This window comes from Pteropus vampyrus, unplaced genomic scaffold (genome assembly GCF_000151845.1).
Source record: "Pteropus vampyrus isolate Shadow unplaced genomic scaffold, Pvam_2.0 Scaffold4, whole genome shotgun sequence".
NCBI classification, from domain to species: domain Eukaryota; kingdom Metazoa; phylum Chordata; class Mammalia; order Chiroptera; family Pteropodidae; genus Pteropus; species Pteropus vampyrus.
Window position 1 is genome coordinate 3,521,318 of NW_011888785.1, and position 10,155 is coordinate 3,531,472.

The window sequence follows — 10,155 nt, forward strand, 5'->3', positions numbered from 1 at the left end:
TCCCAAATATCTCTCCTCTTTTTTTTTTTGATTCCTGTTTAGACTAAATAAGCCAAGTATAAATGTAAGGACTAGAAAAACATTAATCATGGTTAACTGTGATAAATCTGAAACATAAAATTTGTATAATACAAATGTTCACAGGTTTTGTCACCTCTGGGAAGTTGCCAATTAAAAAAAAAACTGACAAAAGATGTGAAAAATAAAGATACATCTGAACAAAAATTTATATCCTATTTCTACAAGTATTTCTTCAGATACATTTTTATTACTGGAAATGGCAGAGTTTTTTCTATGAGCATTTTTTACAGATGAGAGAGAATATAAATTAATGATTAAGAGCACAGACTCTGAAACAAAAATTCTTGGGCTCCCAGTTTGTCTAACTACCAATTATGTTAACATAAGCAAGTTAACCTCTCAGTTTTCATATCTATACAGAACATATAATATTTGTGTTTACTTTAAAGGTTATTATGAAGATTAAAGGAGTTAATACATATAGAACATAAGAAGAGTTGCTGAAACATAGTAAGCTCATTATCCATATATAGAAAAAGGGAAAAAAAGTAAGTGCCTAGGCTCTGGAGTTAGACAACTGGGCTCAAAGCTTGGTTTCACTACTTACTACCTAAATGACCCTGAGTAGTTCAGTCAACTTCTCTATGCCTATCTGCAAAACAGGATTCATAATAATAGTATTCATTCTCAGAGAGTTGCCATGAAATAACTCATGTGAAGCAATTAGCATGGGCCATTAATACTAGCTGTTCTTTTATGACTGGTGGTGATGTGTTTCCAAAAATATAGATGGAACCATGTAAATGAAATGCAAATGTTTTATTATATATTAAACTAAAATAGAAAAAAAAAGTGGGAGAAGAAAAATATAACATAAATTTGCCTGGATTCCAGTAATTTTGAGTGAGTTTGATAACTCAGAGACGTTCCCACAGACGGTATCTGAAATCCAATGAGAACATAGAATATAAATGTTAACTGGATGATTTTAAGGTTACCAAAGTGAGTGAATGGCTTGTTATGAATAGGTAGTATCCCTTGATTTATTTGCCGGGGTGAGCTTGTAAGAGAAATGTAGATAAATGAGAAACCGGTACAGCCTGCATACCAGATGGCAGGAAGCCACAGGAAAAGAGAAAAACCTGGGGCCATTGAGTACTTACAGGACTGGGTTACAAGAAGCTACAGGCTCTGTGAATAACAACCACAAGAACAATCAAAGGACAATCTTCTTGTATAAAGAGCATGGAAGGGACTGTAAAGACCACATTGGCCTTTCCTGTGACACCTGCATGTATAAATGATATCCGTCATCAACAGTACCGACTTCTCAACTGACATGGCACTACCTTCATGGAGAGACCTAAATATTTTTTTACCAAAGTAATTGAACTACTTGCCCTGTGTAAACCCAATGTCATTATGCTAGGGAAATAAATATAAGCTTTTTCACATTTTATTTTCTATGGTGGGATTTTTTTGATGTACTATAAAACTATCAAGTTGAGGGAGGGCATATAGGCTAAGATTTTATTTTAATTATAAAGTTGTTTTTTGAATAAAACTACCTCTATTAGTAAGTTGGCAATAGAAAAATATGAGGAAGTATTTAAATTAAGGAAGTTAAAACTTCTTGATCCACACTTAGAGGTTTCCTGAGATACCACAACCTTACTCCTCAAAACAAGATTAATTTAACCATAATAAGAAGATATGATTGTGTCTAAGATACTTTGTTTTCTCACTGAAAATTCACCTGAAGATAAAAAAGGTCATATTCTCTGATTTAGACCAAGTGATGGCAGAAACTGTATTTGGATTTTGATCTTTATTGTCCTCACTATAAGTTAAGTGAGCAAAATAATTTATATAAGTGGAAATAAAAAAAAAACCTCTCTAGCAAAATTTCATAATAATTACTAAATAAGAGTCAAAGACAAGAGTTTCTGTTTTTCATAAAATAATAAAAGTTGATATAAGAATACAATTTTTAATAAAAACTCATATAGATCTCTTTCCTTAGGCCTTGTAGTATATCATTGTTAGGGCTTTAAATTTGCCAGCTGATGGCTTTTACTTCTCATCTAGCATTTATTTTTACAATGAATGTTTTCCGTTTTGTTTTTGTTTTTAATGACCGTTAAAGGTTACAAATTAAACCTGATACTTGTGCTTAATTCTCATAAGTTAGCACACAACCATATAGTCAAGAATTAAGTAGAGAATTCAGCAATTGTCTAGTTAAAATCAGTAAATATAGTCACAATTTAACTATACCACTGGAGACACAAAAACTTCTTTATAGGAATGGTGAGTTATTTGCAAAATATTTTCTTTCTTCATTAAGGATAATACAACCACTTTTTTGTCATATTTACCAATTCTTTTAAAATGTGCAAGGATTAGTGAGTTCTAAGTAAGAAGAAATCAGAGCAAAGTAGCTTTATAGTTAAGGTTAAAAAGTGAGTATCCAATTCCAATAAAATATGAAAGTTTCTAGACTTTCACAAACTTTTGAACTCCCTGCAGCTTGCCAAAGTTAGTTAAATTTTAATTAAAGTGTAAATGTTATTTTTCTTAGAATGAAAAGGAGAATTAATCCAAATCTTTTAAAGCAGGCAGAAAATATTCTATATAATGTTTTGTTAGATACATATCAATAAGGAACAAATACTGTATAGCCTGATAACTTCATATATCTCATGCATTTTATTTCCTAATGGTATTATGTAGTGGTCTAACAGGTAGTTCTTAAAACTTTGTGGTGAAAAGGTCATGGTGCTAACAAGATTAAATTCACAGCCAGTCATCTTCAAAAAGGTAGGGGAAACAGAAAGTCTGTGCACAGCAAAAATAGAGTTTCTAACTCCCTAAAACCCCATAAGCTAAAAGGTAATAAAACATCAAAAAATAAAATGTCTGCAAAATTGGGTTTTGTGTGAAACACTTACCTCCGTCAGTTATATTAGCAGAATTCTGTGTTAAGATGGTGTAAGAGAGGATATGAGTATGCACAAGTGTTTTTGTTAGAAATAGCAAAATCTGCCAGAGATATGAGTCCCAAGGTTGAATTTCACACCATCTAACCGATTCTTCCTTTCCCAGACATGAGAAACATTTACCATCAGCCCAATACACTTCCTTACCAATTTAGGGGTTTATATTCGACCAGGGCTACAGGAGGGAACCATCAATCCTAAAAAGAAAAAAAAAAAATCAGTGAAATAAATGATATTGGGTTTTGAGCATAACTAGAAACAGCCTTTTTACTAAATCCCAAAATAAAAATTATAACTTGAGCCTGCTTAGTGTCACCCCTTTGAATCTGATTCCTGTCTCGTGACTCTTGTTCAATACTTTGTTCATGAATAAGACAGTTTGTATTTTAAAGACGTCTGTCCTCTCCAAAATAATCTATGAATTTGGTTCAATATTTTTTTAAAAATAGAATGTTTTATGGTATTTAAAGCCTATTCTAAAATTCATAAAGAAGAGAATACGTAAAAATAACCAAGATAGACCTATAAAAGAAAACTAAGAAGGGATGGCCTTGCCCACTACAGATCAAACATATATAGAATTATAGTAATAAAAATGGTGTAATACGACGAGAATTGATAACTAGATCAATGTAATAAGAGTGTAAAACTAGATAAAATCCTATACAATTATTAAGTAGATGATGAAAGTGGCATTTTAAATAAATGGGTAAAGGGTACATTTTTTATACAAATTCTTGGGAAAAACCATTAAATTATTTAGAAAGACACAGTTCATGTCTCACACTTATAAAGATAAATTTCAGATGGTTATAATCTAAGCACAAATATAATACTAAAAAGTATTACACTAAATTATAGCAAAATTTCTTTTTGATGTTGAGATTGAGAAGTTCTTAAATTTAAAAATTTCTAATGGCAAAGAACTAGAAACAAACTCAATGGCTAGGTATAGAAGGACTCAAACAGTAGCGAAGAATTTAATGCAGCAGTTTAAAGAAGAGAGGCACTGATAAGGCAAAAATCAGGTTTTTGGTATCATGGTAGGTATATCATAATATAATTTCTATAAAAGAGTCACTAAAACAGCACTACAAACTTTCTCTGTAATTATTGATTTTCACAAATTCATAGAACAAAGTCTACAATATCCGCATTAACCTGATGGCAAAGGTTGGCTGTGTAGCGGTGTCTAGAATTTAGAATTATTGTCATGAGTTTGTTTTGCCAATTCAGCTGAAATCTCACAAAGTCAATCAATTAATTTATTCTACACTGTGTTCTAAAATATTTCAAAGGATAAATTATTTCATTTAGAAAAGTTTAATAAAATAAGCATAATTTATATTGCAAATCAAAATGTTTAAACCATGCTATTTCTGTGTTATAGCCTGAGGCAAACTCTTTATCCAAATAATCTTTGTAAAATGTAATGTACATGCATTATGTTAACCCATGGTTCATATTATCTTAGGTATACTAGTGCCTATATAAGTTCTTGAAATATTTCTCCTCAAAAATAGCTAACGTTGACCAAGCAGGATTCAAAAGCAGTATTAACCCAAGGTCATTAAAATGGACCTAAGAAAATAATGTTCCTAAAAATAACATAATCTTCTGCACATTTTAGAATTATATGCTTTTTTTTTTTTAAATTGAGGCTGACCACTTTAGGCATGTTTTAATTCTACCAGGAATCCTATTTTGATCTTCCCACCCCACAAAAAGATAGAAATAAGGAAAAATAGAAAGAAAAATAAAAGTGGCTGTGACTCAGACCTTAAATTTTACTAAAATTAATGCCAGTAAAGATTTTTTTAAAAGATAATTCATACTGTCGGGTTTAATGAGAAGGGTCTTCTTAAACACTGCTGTTAGGAGAGCAATTTAACAATATGGGTCCAGAACCTTGTCAAATATCCAAATAATTGATCACAGTGGACCATGTCAGGGCCAGATGCATCACTACCAATTGCACTGCCACCACCATCACCAACCATCCTAGCTTCTGCTCATCATAACAAGATGACTTTCTCAGCGGTTTCTTTCTCTCAAAGCTATTACTTCTAAAGTGAAGAAGGGCTATATCTCTTGGTAGTGCAACAGCTTAGGGAGATAAGATTTGCCAGTGTGAGAAATCAAAACATTTCTCTGGCCACATTGTTGTGACCACAACAACATTTTTTTTGTCTGATCAAATGCAACTTTTACACCAAAACATACTTGTTACCATGTAAACTCTGAATATCAGCATGACCTCTGCTTCTCTTTTTTCTAGGCTGAGTCGGCTACCTAGCTTTATTTAACCTCATTTCACAAAGGTTAGATAACCACAAACAGAACTTAAAAAACAATGTGCTTTAGAAATAGATCAACATATGAGTAACCTTTAAGTTTTTGGAATGTGGGTAAATTTTATTTTATTAAAAATTTTTATTTTCTAAACTTTTTTTGAATAATCCTTTAAGCTAAAAGGAGAGAAAGCGACATCAATCTTAGATAATGTTTGAACTTTGTCCAGGCTATTTTAACTACATTTGAACCAAATCAAATTTGCAAATAGGAACAAAAAATATATGTAAGATGAGCAACAAACAAAAACAAAACAAATAAAAAAAACTGTTGCTGAGTTATCTCGCTATGGTTTCTTTATAATGTAGTGTCACCAAATTCTATACCTCCTGGTCATTTAAGTTTCTGCTCAAACCTTCCCAAATTACCCTATTTAAAGACACCCCTCCACTTTCCTACTTATTAGGTCATATTGTCCTGTACATTTCTTCCATGACTTCCATCTTAAAATCTGTAATTATTCTGTTTACTTGTTTTCTGTCTCCCTACACCTGTACATAACCTCCATGTAGAGGATATGGATTATATATCCCTTCTCTAGAATATTGCCTGGCATAGGACAGTGCTCAGTTGATATTTATAGGTTCAATGATTAAATCAATTTTATATAATTTTTACAGCTTTGCTAGTTTTTCTTTCATAACCAGATATCAGAATAGCTCCCAATACATTGTCCTGTTTTCGAGGTGATTAAATCATCCTCCAGTGATACTAACTTTGCTTTTATGCCACATGTGAACCAACAACACTTTTCCTGAAAACAAATAAAAAATAAGTTTGAATCATGTTTTTTTCACATAATTTTAAATATCTTCATGCACCAGTATTTTAGACTCCAGCTGGAATGAAATTGAAAGTACTAAAATATTATGAGAAAATCTATTTCTGTACAATGTCCAATCTAATTTTGCAAACTAAGTATGTTTGGAAAGGTTGCGGAGAATATGCAAGATATTTTAGATGCTAATACCATAAATATCTTAGAACTAGTCTCAAAAACTGACCCCAAAAATCATTGAATATTTCTGTCTTTCTTATTACACAAAATATATTACATATGCTGTTTTAAAATAAATGATCCAAGTAGTGACAAAAGCAAATCATTATATACAGTGCTTACTATGTGCCAGGCACTGTTTTAACTGCTTTGTGTATATTAACTCACCTAATCTTCTGCACAACCCTATGAGATAAGAGTTATTTTCATTCTTATTTACCTATGTGGAAACTGAGGCACAGAGTGAGCACACTGGATAGCAAGAAGCCTCCATAGGAGCCCATCTGAGTTTCCTTCATTTAGTATACTGCTTCCATTTTTTTTTTTTTTTCCCAGAGTGACTATCAGCTTGCCTAGGGTCATGCAGTCAAAGGTAGAATTTGAACACAGTCCAGCCTCCGAGGCTCTCAAAGCTGTAATATGTCTCTAAAATCTCTGTAATGGATGAGAAGTATTAGCTGAGCTAAGTCTATTATCACTTACACATAGACACCTGTGATGTAAATGGGACAGACAGTAGAGTTGGATGAGAAGTCTTGGTCTACGGCCATGCCACCCTGAACAAGCCTGATCCCATCTGATCTCAGAAGCTAAGCAGGATCGGGCCTGGTTAGTACTTGGATGGGAGACCACCTAGGAAGACCAGGTGCAATAGGCGTAAAAAATAAAAAATAAGAGATTGTAAGCTGACAAGGTCCTTGCAATCTGTGAGGTTAACCAAGAGTTGCCTCACCTAAAAAAAATAAAAAATAAAATTTTTTTTGAAAAAGAAGTCTTGGATAAAGTACAGCATAAGGAATATAGTCAATATTATTGTAACAACTACATATGGCATCAGATGGGTACTAGACTTATTGGAGTAATCGCTTCATAAGTTATATAAATATCTAATCACTATGTTGTATACTTGAAACTAATATAATATTGCATGTCAACTGTAATTGAAAAAGTTTTTAAAATACAATTTTATTTTAATTTTTAAAAAGAGATTGTGGGATAAAATTCTTAGCTCTGTGTCTGAACTTACTACTAACAAAGCTTTAGTTTCCTTAACTTTAAAATGGAGATATAAATCTTCCCTTGCTGTTTATTTGTTAGCAGTAACTGGTTAAATGGATGACATGTGTTACATAATTCTGGAAGACTGAAAGAACTATGAGAGTACCCTCTCTCTGAATTGTGGCTGCCTGTTTATAGACCTCTTTATTCTCTCTATAAGTAATGGAGCTCATGAAATTATTTCAGCAAATTATGAACATCAAATATTCTGTCCTGCTGATCTCAAATAGGAAACCGAGACTCTTCCTTGTCTTTTATACTCAAATAGTCAATTCAACAAATTTTTCAAGTGTGCTCAGGAACCAAATTTTGAGCAAGCTTTGTAGCGAGTAGCTGGAATAGAAGGTATCATATTGTTCTCAAAAGTCTTGGACAGCAAAGGAGAAAGGACACCCAGACCAAAGCAGATCATGATACATGCTGTGGAAAAAAAAGTTCTGTGAATTCAGAGGAAGAGGGAACACTTTTGGGTGGGGGAGATTAGAAAAGAAGACTTTCAATTTATAGATATTAGCAGAAAAAAAGGAGCAACGTATGCATAGAAATGGAGGAGGAGGAGAAGAAAGTAGTAGTAGTAGTAGTAGTAGTAGCAGTAGTATGTATAATGTCCTTTGTGAATATTGATGAGGAAGCATTTAATTCTGCCTGTAAGAGAGAGTCCAGGCAGTTCTAAAAAAGAAAAGGATGGTTGAGCAGAACCTCCAATGAAGCTTAAGTAGATCGTTTCTAAGTAGATAATGGAAAAACAGTTCAAGCAAAGGATACAACATGACCATGGATTTTGGATGTTTCTCCTGTGTTTTTAGGGAATCAGAAAATTGAGGTGGGGTAGAGGGATGACTCTTAATTCTATTTTTCTTTCAGAATACAGCTGGTCTCTCTCTTCACTCTCAAAAACTTTTTTTTTTTTTTTTAATTACTTGGCTCAATACCAGGTTCTTCGACTTGGGCACTGATGTCATGAGCAGCTAAACTTACTCAGCCTCACATGTCAATATCTGCTTCCTACCAGAGAATGTCCCATACAGTTAGAATGGGTGTCGAGGGGGAGGGGGAACGATTCATTTAAGCAGAGTAGTTCAAGGTAATAATAGAGGAAAATAATTAAAGTTTTAAGAAGTTTATATTATGAAAAATTTAAAACACATAGTACATAGAATAGCATAGCTCCTTTTTTATTCCCTCATATAAGTTTGAAATAAATTAAAGACAACATATAATTTCACTCATAAATATTTTAATATGTATCTCTACAAGCAAAAGAACTCATTATAACAAAAAAAATAGTTAACATAGCTTAAAAAATTTAACAAGATGAAATAACTTTTGAACATTTTGAACCTGAGGAATTTATAAACATCAAATTTTGAGGCTCTGAGGAGACAACAGAGCTAGAGATGAAGAAGCTGGTTTCATCAACATAAGGGAGATGCCATGCATTAGGAAATAGGTGACATCACTCAGGAGTCAAAAAGACAAACAATAGTAAGAATGCATTAGAGACAAAATTTGAATAAAGGCTGGAGGAATGAGTAGACCCTCCATTTGTGAAGGGAATGAGACTTAGGAGAGGCCTTGAAAGAGAACAGGTGGTGAGAATGGGGGTGGTAATGCATCTGAGGGAAATGGAGTTTGACTGGTACAAAGTCTCACCTCACAGGAAGGAAGGTGGTGGTAGGAAATGAGGTCACCTAGGTAGGGGAGACTACAACATGCATGCAAGAGTCCAGGATGTGAATTTCATTCATTGTTTCGGTAAATGTTCGTTGAATGTGTACAATACACAAGAGACCATGCTAGGAGTTAGAGATACGAAGACTTAATGAGATTAGACTTCTGTTCACAAGAGACATATGAACAAAAATACCACAATTATTATAAATCATTCAAAACCATTTACTGAATATACTCTATGGTTCAGGCACCATGGTTTGTGCTGCATATACAACGATAAGTAAGTCATGGACCTCAAGAAGCCATCGAACCATTAACGAGTTTTGATTATGATGCTGACATGAGAAAAATAATTTTTAGGGGAAATTATTTTTCTCTCTGCACAAAGAAAGGATTAGAGAGCACTCTGAGTTAAGAAGACAAGTGCTAAACCTAAATTAAGATAGTTGCAACAAGAGTAGAGATAAAAGGATTATGCAACAGATGTATTAGTGGGAAAAAGTTGATGGAGAAACTGGGTAACTGATGTCCAGAAGTCTCAGAAGGGGTGTGTGTGTGTATCTTTCAGGTGTGAGCCATAATAGTTCTCTTTTCTGATGTCTGAAAACCGTCTTTGTGACTAACATTGAACTGTATAGAAATCACTTTTTCTTGATGCTAAGAAATATTTTAAATGCAGCAGTATCCTGAAACATCTTGCTGGAGCCATCAAGTTCTTGGTAGAAAGGGAACTTCCCCATTGCCAATACCTTGATATACTGATATGTTCCCCTCAAATGCAAGTGTTGTCCTAATAAAGAAAGTGCAATGTTTCTTGGCTATCTATATTAAGGTCCATTTGGAGCATTTGCAGTGTTTCTTCAATGATTGATTGAAGTATCTTATGGTCTCTGTGGTGTTTACTTGGAGTCAACAAACCACACAGATAAAAAACAATCAGTAAATTATTTTTAAGGATTGGAAACAGAAATCTTCAGATGATTCACTGATGATTCAGATTTCTGTGTATCACTTCTACTCTACTTGTTGCCAAGGGAACTTGGGGCCTACTTC

General features: G+C 33.2%; 1 pseudogene; it reads left to right on the top strand.

Annotated features, from left to right (window-relative positions):
• The first annotated feature begins 6,908 nt into the window (after nucleotides 1-6,908).
• LOC111743347 lies at nucleotides 6,909-7,027 on the top strand (annotated as a pseudogene).
• Nucleotides 7,028-10,155: the final 3,128 nt, after the last annotated feature.